The following is a 13743-nucleotide window of genomic DNA, read 5'->3' on the forward strand; positions in this document are numbered from 1 at the left end:
TCCGGGCTCCAATACATCATTAAAATTAGAATTGCTTTCTGTACCCAGGCATTCCTGAAAACTTTTACTCACCCATTTTCCACATAAAATTTATTATTTTCCTGCTTAATGTTTAATTTACTTGCTTAATTTTTTGTTTAATATTTTCAATATCAGGGTTTAAGTTTTGCATCTTTTTTATTATGGATCTCTAGTAGTTGGAATAACAATCAGCAAAGCATAGACACTTAGTAAGTATTTATTGAATGAATAAATAAGTGAGTTGAATTGAATTACCTATTGAATGAATAAATACATACAATAATTCACTAATTCATTCAATTATAACACAGAGAAAGATACTGAAGCTACAACATGAATAAATTTTAACAACTGAAGATTTTATTGGGAGAGTTAAGTATATAAATAAAGATAACATGAAACAATTAAAGATATCATTAGAGAGTTATGAAAAAGAACTCTGGGAGCATATAGAAGAATAACGTGGAAAATATGGGCAACTTTAAACAATGTTTTGATGGTTCATAGGCTATAACTGAGAAATGAAGGAGATTATAACCTAAATAATGAGACTGACATGTATAGTAAAAGGCAATGAAAGTCTTTTTATTCCATTTCTTTCTAATACTGTATGACTGATCAAATCAATTCAAAAGAGGTGTGCTCCATAAGTAAGACATTTCTGCCTGCTGTCTTCATTGCTATTCTCCCAGGACCTGGAGCAATATTTGGCTATGGTGGAGTCACAGTATTTCTCTGTAGAGTGAATGAATGGACTTCCTGTTAAAACAAGAGGGTTTTGTCAAATGAATTTAAAGTGTTTTTCAGCTACATTGTCCTAAGTTACAATGAGTATGCTTTGAATTGTCAGGAAGACCCTCAGTGATCAGACCAGCCTCAAATCAAAGTGGTTGTTAGAGAAGCTGGTAATCTCCCCTTTCAATAAGGCTTTGGCTATTTAAAGGTCTACATGACCCCTTTCCAAGACGTTGAACAAAATATTTCTGAATTTGATCAAGAGTTATGCTAATGCCTGTTTTGAGTCTGACGCTCTGAAGATGACTTAAAAAAAAGCCCATACAGTCCTCTCAGAAGCCATATAGTGAATGGAAAAAAAAAAAGCAACAACTAAGCTTTTGCCAACTCTGTGCTTCATTTGGATAGATCCCTGGTTAGCCCATAGTTTTAGGTGCTGTTGTTGACAAAAGCATTTACCTGAATGTGGGCTATCTTTTATAGCCACATAAGTAATTAAATTGCAACTCAGAAGAAAAACTCTGAGAAAGTATTTAGAAACTACGGGCATGGTTCTGTGTCCACCAAATTTTCTTAAGACCTAAGGAACATCAAAAAAGAAAAACAAATGTTATAAAGGAGGATAAGTTTTATTTTGTGGAAATTATAATAGAAATGTTACCATTAGGCAGTGTGTATGTATTAATAACTTCATTAGTAGATCATACTTATTATAGGACCTCAGAGATACTATTTATATTTTTAACTCAACAACCTCTAAAACCAGCTGAGTCTGCTCAACACACACCTCTGTTGGAGTGCCATTTAATCACTAAAGAGGATTCAGAGGGTCAGGTCATGATTCTGATGCAGGAGCCCCCTGTACTGACCATCTGATACAAAATAGACAGTTTTATTTGGACTAATTTTACTTAAAGCTTTTGGTTCTTATTGAAATGAGAACTTGTTTACAAGTCCCTTGAGTATCAGACTCTAATCCAAATAATTCTACAGTTTTCCATTGTCTCTGTGTTTGTTCCTTGAGGATCTTATGGCAGAGAAAATTTTAAAGTTCTTCAAACTCTATTTGCTGAAATTCACCCCTACCAGGTAAACTAAACAGGATGATGAATGAACTTTTGGGGAACTTTTCTTTTGGCTTTCCCCTTTAAACTCTATAAATGAGAGCCAATCCAATCACTCTATACTTTCTTTCCTCTTTGGAAAGGATGCATTATAGCATATTGACACTAAGCATGGACTCCAGTAACAGACACACCTATGTTCCAATCCTAATGTGTAATAATGACTTTGTGATTTTGGGTGTATTAGGTGACCTTTTTACACATCAGTTTTCTCATCTGTACAATGAGAATAATGATACTTGCTTCATAGTTATGAAGAATAATTGAGATCACGTGCAGTAGGCATAAAGTACCATGTCTGACTTACATACTAAGTATATTATAAGTTACAGTAATTTTTATGCAGGGCAGTCCATTCCTCACTTACCATCAGTTATATCATACCAGCTACAGGATAGAATAGAGCAAATGCCTTCATCCAAATTTATGTTTGATCTATTTAATTTTTCTATGAAAGATTTCACTTCCAGTCCTTTGAAAAGATACAGGGAGTTCCCATGTAGAGCTGCCTCATTTATTCAGTTTTTCTTCGCATACATGTCTGATGCCAGCACATCCACATGACATTAGACCAAAAGGCAGGGGGGGTGGGGGGGCGGGCTCTATGATCAACACCATTTCCCTTTAAAGTGTTCATGCTTCTTGAAAAACCTGTTTCTATACCATGTGGTCATCAAGGTGAAAACTTTTGGGTTACAACTTTACATTAAAAACGGAGCTTAGGAAAAATAAAATAAACATTGTATGCAATGTTCTATAATTGAAGATACCCAGTTAATCTGTCATTCTATGAGGAGGTTACATTTCTGAGAACTACTCAGTGGTCTCAGGGGACAGACGTCTAGAATATTATCCTGCTGCCACTGCATAGGATGAGAAGAGGAGAATGACTGATGGGTCCCTGGGGCTATTCAGTGATGCTGTGCATTGCCAGAAATAGGACACACAGGGGACAGTGACACAGTGAATATCTTTTCATCAGAGACATGCTAGCTACTCTTGTGCTGTGGGAAGAGAGTAGAAGGAATCTGGATCTTCCGTCTGGACATCCAGGTGACACCATGCCGGTTGCTGCAACCAGACTGGTTGCAGAATTCCAACCTGGTTGGAATGCTGGTTGGTGCCCAGAATTCCATACTAGTGAGCCCATGAAGTCCTTTATTCATCCAGCAAATATTGACTGAGTGCCAGCACATTCCCAGATGCCAAGAACACATTGGTAATCAAGGCAAAAGGAACCCCTGCCTTCAAATGTTCTACATCAGAAGACACATAAAATGAGAGTTGCTATAAAACTCATAGAAGCTGGAACCACAGATTCCCCGCTCCTCTCATTTCCGTCTTTTCTCGCCCCCTCACTCCTTACTAATGTCTTCCCCAACAACAGAATGCCTGCCTGAATGGTGGATTGCAGGAGAGAACTGAGAAACCCTCTGGTTTCTCTCTTTTGAATAAAGAACCTCAAGGGATTGCACACCTCTGAATCCTCACTTCTCCAAGAAGATAGTTCAGCAGAGGGATTTTGGACCTGCACAGGGAAAGCTAGAAATTGTGAAGATTGGTTTAATTCAGACTTCAGTATCAGAGCTAAACTACATTCTCCAATCAACTTTACATATCTAAAAATGAGCTAATATTTTGATAATCATCCATCTGTCCTGAGCTTAATTTCTCAATAGATTCTAAACTTAGAAGAGAAAATAAACATGTAATTTATTGATGCCCCTTATACGCTATCATCTTATAGTTTTTCCCAAATATCTGAGAAGGGTATGCAAGAAACTGGCATTTAAGAACAAAATCAATCTATTGCAAGTAGAGATTGAGGGTTTTGACTTAAACTGAGGAGATACTGAAATTGGCAGTGCTCTAGGAAGTGTATCTGTGTTGGCTTTGACTTTTGTTACTAGAGATGGTGACACTGGCTTGTCACCAGGGACTGCAGCCTTTATGACTGACCTTGGGATGTGATCCAAGAAGACACATAGGGATCAAGTCATAAAGGAAAGAAGTCTATGTGTCCTACCTAAACCTCATCTTAACATAGGCAGTACTTCAATACATTAGCTTTTTCAGGTCTTACTGAGCAGAATCATTTTTTCCTGCATTTACTGAATTTCTCAATGAAAACTGCAGACTGAATCTTCAAATTCTAAAGACAGCTAATCTCAGTGAGGGCTACCAAACACTGATACCTGTTTTGTGCCAGGCATAGGGAAGAAGTGCAAGCTTATATACCCCAAATTCTGCTTTTCTCTATGTAGCCATGGTTTAGAACTAATTGGGGGAACACATCATGGCTAAATTCTAGGATTCATTTAGGTTATCTACAAGCTTCTGTCTTAGGTTAGTACTGATTTATTGGTTACTTAATCCTTGACTAGACTTCCCTGGTGGCTCAGCTGGTAAAGAATATGCCTGCAATGAAGGAGACCTGGGTTCAATCCCTGGGTTGGGAAGATCCCCTGGAGAAGGGAATGGCTACCCCCTCCAGTATTCTTGCCTGGAGAATTCCATGGACAGAGGAGCCTGGCGGGCTACCATCTACGGGGTTGCAAAGAGTCAGACATGACTAAGCACAGCACAGCAAGCCTTGACCATGGTTTTTAGATTACAGAGCTTCATACCTTGGTATTGATCACAGAAGTGTGTCAGTTTTTATTAATTAACAATTAATTAATATTTTGAAAGCAATGGAGAATCTGGCTTCTTTTTGAATTGACATAGAGAAACAACTCCATGAGCTTTTTGCAAACTCATGAGTTAACTCATATATTACTCAGCCTTTAGAAGTCAAACTTGCTGAACAAATGAAACAGAGAAAGATAATTTAAAAATCTGTGTATTTCTTGTCATTGGGATAGTAACAGTGGAAAAAATTAAATTCAAAAAGATCAAAATGAATTAAAGAACATGAGAGTTGTATTATTTCTAGATCAATAATGATAATGAAGTACCATGAACAGAAAAACAGAGTTGAGTTTTTAGAAGATACGGGGTTACTTCTCTAAAGGAACCTGGAAAGGCAAGTTGTTGAGGAGCAGATGGCGGGTATTTTGGTTCTCACTAGGCCCATGTTGCTCAGGTTCAGAAGCATCAGTAGTATTTACAATGCGGGAAACTGATGATTCTTTAGTATAAACCAATATGGAAAAGAGATACCAAGTGTTAAAGAATTTTCATCACAAGGAGCAGTGGCAATGACCAATATTGCAGAAGACAAAGATTTCTCATAAGAAGAGGGTGGAGCCTATGTCACTAGACAAAACACAAAACCCAGCCTTAATGCTAGGGAGCTAGAGGGGGAGCAGGAAGAAGAGATTTTGTATATGACAGATGGAGAAGAGGCAGTGTCTAATAAGATCTCATGATGGGAGTTGCTACTTGTTCTCAGTTCTATTGTCTTTGAAAGATGGCAAGGATGTCTCCAATGCTGTTCTCTGAGGCTTAAGATAATATATATAGGTAGATCTTTCGTCTCTATTCTCCCCTTGAAAATGGCAAACATAGTATTACAATTAAGCTTGCAGGAGCTTTTTCTAATAAGAGTTTAATTTCATAGGCAGAAGCCTTCAGATAGGCTTCCCAGGTGGTGCAATGATAAAGAATCTGCCTGCCAATGCAGGAGATGCAGGAGCAGTGAGTTTGATCCCTGTGTCAGGAAGATCCCTAGGAGAAGGAAATGGCAACCCATAGCAGTATTCTTGCCTGGGAAATCATACGAACACAAGAGCCTGGCAGGCTACAGTCCATGGTGTCACAAAGCATCAGACACAGCTGAGCCACTAAGCAACCAAAGCCTTCAGATAACCGACACAAAGTAACAGGCATCCTGGCAAATCTCTAAAATGAAGATTTCCCTGTATCACTCCTCTTTTCCTCAGCTACTAAGCTTCTGCTCTCATTTTTCTGGCAACAGCAACATGGGTCTGGACTGTACAGAGTTTTGGGTTCTGGCAACTATATCTCTGTAGAGGCTAGAGATTCAATTTTTAAATTTTGTAGGTTGGGGTTGATGTTGTGATATTCTTTTACATCCGAATATTAGAAAAAACTATGGCACATAAGAGATTTTAGGTTGGATTAATTCCACAATGAACATCATTCAGGAACTATACATTTTAGTAGAAGCTGTCTACCCAGTCACAACTCTACCCAGTCATAACACTGGAGAGCTCTCTGAGTCAGAATGAGCAGAATAAGAAATTGGGTGATTGTGATGAAAGAATCTTACATTCTATTTGGTCTTAACTTGTAAAAAAAAATAATATAATCTTCAGATCTCCTTTCATATCTATGTTTTTATAATAGGAGATTTTTTTTTATTCAAATTTGGGACTACTTTAGGATTGCTTTTAGAGAATGTGCCTAGTTGTAAATTAGGATGAAAAACTAAATAAAGAATGGAGTTTTATCCAGGGTTCAGAAGCTGGTTCCATTCTGGCTCAATTCAGAGCCTTTTAGATGCAAAAGCTAAATTGCCCACCAGTTGCCTGGAAGGACTTTGAAGGATAAATGTCTGATATGATGAAGTAGCCTTAGAAAGGTGATAGCATTATCATCCTAGTATCTTCCCACCAGTAAACCAGCGGCATCAATAGCTGACCATTTACTTAATGAATAAACTTAGTGGGTTAAAGAAATAAAAAGCTGGGGACATTGGAGACAGGTACTAATTTTATATTCCTGATTTTTCAAAGGGAAGGGGACTGGAGAGAGGAGAGAATTTCTACTCAGCTTCTGGAAAAGAACGTTTAGATAGAAGGTTCTCAGTTTCCCGCTAGTTCCCCCTCTAGAGTGACTTGTCTGACACATCAGTTTCGGAGAAGAGATTCAGCTCAGTCTTTCTGTTTTTCCCCTGCTTTGGGAGCAACTCTCTGGCCTGCTCTTTACAACACCTGCAATTGGGAGATTAAGTCTAGTTCAGAGAGAGTTGTAGAAGTCCATCTGGCTGCCAATTTATAATTATATTATTCAGTCAATTTTGCTTTCTCTCTGTTTGTCTTTATCTTATTTCTCAGTTGGCCTTAATTTGAGATTGAGGCAGGGCTTTTAATTATTGCCTCTATTGAAACCATAACAATGGCAAGAGTATACAATATTGACTTTCCTGGTGAACCTTTTAAATATTTAAACAAATATAAGTTGTTGGGCTGGGCAAAAAAGTAGTAACTATGGCTGGTAGTGGAGCAGAGAGCTTCCTAGACTAAAGGGAATAGCTATGCAAGGCCATGGTGCTGATAGGGCAGAACTCATTAATAAACTGAAATAAGTACAACAAGATCAGAGCAAAAAAAAGTACCAAGTAAGTATATCTATACTAGAGAAACATTATGTAGAGCTTGGCTATGAAGTTGAGACTTTTGCCCTAAGGTGGGTTTGCCAGATTAAGTAAATGAAAATATAAGACTGTTTAACTTGAGTTTCAGATAAAAAATAATTTTTGGTGCAAGTATGTCCCATGCAACATGTGAAATATGTGGAATATCCTTCCACTAAAAAAGTATTCCTTGTTTATCTGAAATTCAAATGTAACTAAGAGTCCTTTATCTTGTAACTCTATCCTTATGGAAATGGCAAACCACTGAAGTCTTGAAAACATTCAAGTGATATGATCAAAAATCAGAGAGAAAGAAAACTAGTCCCAGCAACTGGCCAACATCTCTTTCCAGATGTTCTGTTTTCTTTAGCACTCCTTCCAATGGCCTCACCATAAAACCTATAACAATGAAAGCCTGTAATATCCCATGACTCATGATAATATTGTAAATACAGCTTGATAAAGATAAATTGCAGTCTCAGTAATATGGCAAATGAGGTTGACAAAAAAAAAAAAAATGGAGCTTGGATTCTATCTCTTGGCATTTGTGGTCTATAGAGAAAAAGCAATATACACAAAAGTGCCTGACAAACATATTAATTTCACTTGCCGAACTGGGCACATTCACTTTGCATCCATTGAAATCTAGATTCTACACTTCCCTAATCTTCTACAGAGCCTGTGTTTATCGTGCCTGACTTTTTCAGAATGCAGTGACTTCTGCTGAGTTCATGGCCATCTCAATCTTATTCACAGTTAACTGTTTTAAATGGACTGACACTGTGATTATTCAAACATAAGCCATCAGAAAACAAACCGAGGCTACCTGCAGGAGAAATGGGCACAAAGTCAGTGAACAGAAACTGTTCTCCTGACTTACTATCTGTTTGCTAAATACAAATCCTCATTTTCATTATGACTTCATGTGTTTCCTAAAAACCTCTATGCCCCTTCTTTGTAACCTTTTCTCTAGGCGTTCTCTCATATGGCAGTTGTTAGGATTCTAATTGCAACTCTCTGGAACAGAGTAATGGTCCAGTTGGAACAAGTTATTATCACCCACCAATTGGTCAATTTGTGGGCTTGCAGCTCTGCGAGTACACGCATCACCAGGAAACTAGTCTCTCTATAGGAGGTCAATAACCATGAGCCGTAGGAACAGTGTTAAAATGGAAAAGAAAAGGCCAAAGACAAAGTTTGAGAAAGCACTGACATCTTTTTTTTTAACAAGGCCAGGAATGTAGCTGCAACACATTGTAGGCAGTTGGGAACACCTCCCTATTCCAAAAATGTAGCACATCATTGCTGATGTTCAGTATGTCCATCCAGTCCTAGTATCAATATTACAAAAATGAAACTGAGGTACAGGAAACCCAAGCCTGAGTATGTGGTCAGAATTTCTAGCTTTTCAGGCAAGCCAAGATCATTCTACTTGAGACAGAGTTCAGCAAAGTAATATCAGCTCTGGCTAACACTTGATGAATCCTGACCATGCGTGAGGAACTGTCATCAAAACTTTAATTATAACTACTTAGTGCTAACTAGAGCTTCCCAGGTCAGTAGTTAAGACTGCCTGTCAACGCAGGAAATGTGAGTTTGATCCCTGAGTCTAGAAGATCCCCTGGAAAAGGAAATGGCAACCCACTCCAGTATTCTTAGAGGAGCCTGGCAAGCTACAGTCCGTGGGGGTCGCAAAAGAATCAGACACAACTTAGTAACTAAACAACAACAATTTAATACTTACTATAGTTCTACAAGATAGGTCTTATTATTTTTGCTATTATACAAGTGAGAATTGAAATGCATGAACACAAGTTATTAGCCAAGATTACACAGCTCAAGAGTGACAGATGAAAGATATAATCCAGGCATTTGACTCTTAAAGCTGTACTTCAAATCACTATGCTACTCGTTTTCTGAAAAAGGAGCCCCTTTTAACAGTGGAGAGCCCTTGCATGGTCTACAGAATACGAATGGAGACTAACTTACATTGTTTTGCTTAAAAGTTTAGGTCTAACAATTTTCTCAGTTTCCCTTTCCTGTTCCATGATTCTAAGTAACTTTGCAAGAATTTATCTTACATACAAAAAGTAGGTATGGTTGTGAAAAATATCTGCTCAAAGCAACAATCAGTTCTGTGCTTTGATTGAATCTATATCCAATTCATTGAATCTATATCCAAATTCTGCTCTTTATTCAAAACTCATGCATGGAGTGCCTGCTGACTGAAGTGCACTAAATTTGGTTATCAAGACATTGCTCATGATCACAAGACTTGCACAGCCTATAGGAATATATAGGCATGTGAGGAGACAATTAGAATGGTAATTACATTGGCAGTTTAAGCTTTCTAATTGTAGGCTAGGCCTTTAATGCTCTGTGAAAGTGTTAATTGCTTAGTTGTGTCCAATTCTTTGCAACCCCATGGACTGTAGCCCACCAGGATCCTCCGTCCATGGGATTTTCCAGGCAAGAATACTGCAGTGGGTAGCCAGTCCCTTCTCCAGGGGATCTTCCCAACACAGGGGCCGCAGATTCTTTACTATCTGAGACGCTCTAGAAAATTGTAATTCAATGCTTTAAAGATTCTTTTGCTTTTTTCCCTAACTACTCACTTGGGACCATCTCACCTCTTGCAAATTATCCCCAGCGATTTCTAGAAATAACCATGGATGCTTCTTTTGGTAAAGGAACTGAACCATTAGCTACAGGGACTTTGTAGTAGACACATTGATTAGGAAAGCCACAGGAGGAGAGAAGGAAAACTGTCTTGATTTCATTAAATTGCTAATAGGAACTTCACTAGGGCCACTATTGATGGTGGCCCTAAGCCACACCTCTTCTTTGGACCACAGTGGTGTGGAAAAATTGCCCATGATCTGATATTGAGTTACTTAGTAGGATTTGGTTAGTAGGGCATTCTATATTATAGCCCAGTGGTACTCAAGGTCTCAGAAACTCTCAGAAAAGCAGTATCCTCAGTTGTGAATCTTCATTTCCTAAAAAAAACAACATATCCAAAGGATTAGGCAGGAACATATGTTTCATTGTTTTTCATTTTTGTTTCTTCCTTAAGAACTTGAAACAAACAGATAAAGCACAAATAAAACAAAACTTTCCCTTGTTCTTTAGCCAAAATGCATAAAAAGTTTCATGCAAAATATTCATGCGAATTGTGGCCACCAGCCTGCTAATAACGTGTACACCCTGATTTAGTTTGCATTCAAATAGGACACCCTGCTATACACAGGACGTGGTAAGTGACATGAGGCATGCAGAGGATCACTGCCATGTCTGGGAGTTCTGGAAATCTTTGTCAACCAGTGACTATTAGGCTTGATCACAAAAAGTGAGCAGTGGTTTATTGTTTGATGAAGAGACATTATGGCATTTGGGATAGGAAACTGTATAAAGGGTCTGGGTATATGGAAGAACCTGGAATTCTGGGATGAGTGGGTGGTGTAATGTTTATGTTAGGCTGTCCCTGTGGGGATGCAGTTTGGAGAAGTGAGACTAGGAAAAAAATAAATAAATAAATAAAAGAATGGGCCCAAACTCAGAGAGGCCATTATTCTGGGATATTTTCAGTCAAAACTTTTCTAAGTGGATCTCAGTTTAGGAGAGGAAAAAACTATTTTTTCTTTCTATCCATCTGAGGTTCCTTGGCTGGGGTCATATAAATCAGACTAATAAAAGACAAATGACAAAGAGGAAGACAAACAAGTGTATTAGCACATCACAGACAGACACAGGGGGGTACTCAGATATAAGTAACTCATGGGGTGGCTAGCACTTGAGTTTGCACAACATCTTTTTTTCTTCTTCTTCTAAGCTTAATTCACTTTTATTTTAAAATAAAACAAAAAAAAATTGAAATCAATTTTGTTTTAAACTAAGAAATTTGGGAGAAAATATATTATGATTACCTGAAGAAAGAAGATGTTATCTTCATAGTGGGTGTGTGCTAAGTTGCTTCAGTCATGTCAGATTCTTTGGGACACTATGTACGGTAGCCCACCAGGCTCCTCTGTTCATGGAATTCTCCAGGCAAGAATACTGGAGTGGGTTGTCATTCCCTTCTCCAGGGGATCTTCCCGACCTAGGGATCAAACTCGGGTCTCCTATATTACAGGCAGATTCTTTACCGTTGGAGCCACCAGGGAAGCCCAGTTTTATGATACATGTGGGTAAAGGAGGTGCTTTTTAAAAGGGCAGTATTTAATGCTGGGTTTAAGAGATGTATAGGAATTTAACAGACAGGTAATACAATTGAAAGAAAGGGAACATCACACATAAGGGCATGAGGAATTGGATCTTCAGGGAAGAATAAGTCCTCTGTGCTCATAGTGGAGTTCAGCTATAGCATCTTAACAAAATAGTGATACATTTTAGAGAAGTGACAAGACAAAAGCAAAGGGCTTGTAGCTTCTAGGAGCAGCATATGCAGAAAGCAAACATATGGAAAAATGAATGGTCGATAAGAACCAGTTTGAGCACGGTTTGTTACATTGGTTCCTTTAGTGTCTTCTCTGTGTTGATAAGGATTTAGACTTGTCTCCAATAACTAACTGTTCTTTTTCTTTTTGGCTGTTCTGGGTTCTTCGTTGTGGCATGGGCTCTTTGGTTGTGGCATATCAGCTTAGTTTCCCTGTGGCATTTTGGATCTTAGTTCTCTGACTAGGGATCTAACCCAGGTCCCCTGCATTGGAAGGCATATTCTTAATCACTGGACTACCAGAGAAGTCCCTCCAATGATTAACTTTTGTTCTTCCTTATGCAGGGGGCAGGGGAGGATAATTTCACAAATTTATGTCCTACTTTTAGGCAAATATTGGGAGGGCAGAAAGCTTTTCTCATATCTTCATATTCTCAATTGATTTAGCTATTTATCTCTACTGCCCACATTGCTCTCATATAAATTTCCCCTTTGATCTTCATAATAAGTTCATGGAGTTGGAAATGCAATGGCATTACTCCTATTTTATAGATGAGGAGACAGTACCCTCCAAAATGAAATGGCTTACTCAACCTGGAATCCCACATTTTTTCATTTAGAGAAATCCACCCATATCCTGGATGTCCAGTCCTACCTTTGTAGTGTAACAGTAGGATTATAATTTTGGAGTGGTGAGGGCATTGGCCTGAAAAAGGGAGGCTTCATATCTTTGCTCTGGTCCCTACCAGCTAAGCCTTTAAGTGAGTTACTTATGCTCTTTGGAGCATGTCTGCTACTCTGTGACATTAAGATGGCAATCCCTGTCTCTCAGGGTTGTGTGCATTAACTGAGAAAGTATATATATTAGTATAAACAGTGCCATACCTGGTACTTAATAAGAACTAAACATATCAGTGCTTAATATCATTATTATGAAGTAGCAGTAAATAATATGAAATATAGTATGCAAATGAAGGGACATGTAGATTCAGGTATTTTTTCTGATTCCCTGCCATGACTTTCAAATTCAGATTCCCTGAAAACAAATTTTTACTTCCATCCATATGTGCTTGCATTTGAAAAATTCAATTAGGTCTGATGGCTGCTATTAATGCCAGAATGCTGGCTGAGCTTGGTTGCTTTACAGTCTCTCACAGCTTTGTAAATTAAAAAAAAAAAAAAAACCTGAATTATTGTGGGGGGTCATATTTATGTATTATTATTTGTGTTGCTGGACCATTGTGAGCACTCAAATTTGTTTTTATGATCATGCTCATTTTGTGTAACTTAAGGTTGTTTATTTGGTCAACTAATGACTGCAGTATTAATAAAATTATGAGGTAATGATCTAACATCACTATTCCAACAAAATGACTTATTGATATGTAATGTAACATTAACATTGCCTTAGAAAATCTCTAATACATGCTTTGAACATGTATATCCATGTTCTCCCCTGAAAGAAAATTCTATTGCTTATTTAATGAGTCAGTTAAGCTGAAACCAAAGACTATATTCTATTTTTCTCTGTATATAGAAATAGTAATGTAATTTGACCTTCTGTCATCAAAAGTAAACGTATGAAGAAAATCAATAGTCAACATTTTCCAGTGTAAACTTCAGCTTATTCTTGTTGACTGTCTGAAAGGGGCTGCTGCTGTGAGAGGTGCTTGTCTTAAAGATTTCCCTATCCTTGACACCTGGGATAACTTCAGTAGCAGGAGCTCTGAAAATCTAAATTACTCATCTCTGCTCTGTGCTCATTGCTGTCATTCAGCTGAATGAAATTAAACTTGCCACTTGTATCATCACACAGAAGAAAATGATAGAACAACTTTTTTTGAAAAATGTTATTTCATTTAATTAAGGAGTAAATAGAATTCTGTCCTACTTCAATTGTTTGGTGTAAAAACTACAACATAAAAAAAAGGGGAAGTAGTAAGTTTCCATGAGAAGTTCAGCAAGTAGAAGAAAAATCACAGATGGGCAGTACTTTTAGATATTCTTTGTACTTTATTTATCAGAAGGACTCACCAATAACTAAAATTTTACCATTCTTGCTTCCTTGCTAAATTCTGTCCTTAGTATTTGGGGGTGGGAGTGGGGAA

The 13743-nt window shown here is 37.8% G+C and overlaps 1 long non-coding RNA gene across 3 annotated transcripts in view; it reads right to left on the reverse strand.

The window, feature by feature from the left end:
• Positions 1-585: 585 nt before the first annotated feature.
• Positions 586-13743, reverse strand: part of LOC139035062 (uncharacterized) — a 62903-nt gene continuing 49745 nt past the window's right edge. For all 3 annotated transcript variants that reach the window (XR_011487575.1, XR_011487573.1, XR_011487574.1), the window contains 2 exons: positions 1216-1336; positions 586-780 (listed from right to left, as the gene is read on the reverse strand). This is a non-coding gene — a long non-coding RNA (uncharacterized lncRNA). The remainder of the gene's footprint in view (positions 781-1215; positions 1337-13743) is intronic.

The sequence above is a fragment of the Odocoileus virginianus genome, chromosome 5 (genome assembly GCF_023699985.2).
Source record: "Odocoileus virginianus isolate 20LAN1187 ecotype Illinois chromosome 5, Ovbor_1.2, whole genome shotgun sequence".
In the NCBI taxonomy this organism is placed as follows: Eukaryota; Metazoa; Chordata; class Mammalia; order Artiodactyla; family Cervidae; genus Odocoileus; species Odocoileus virginianus.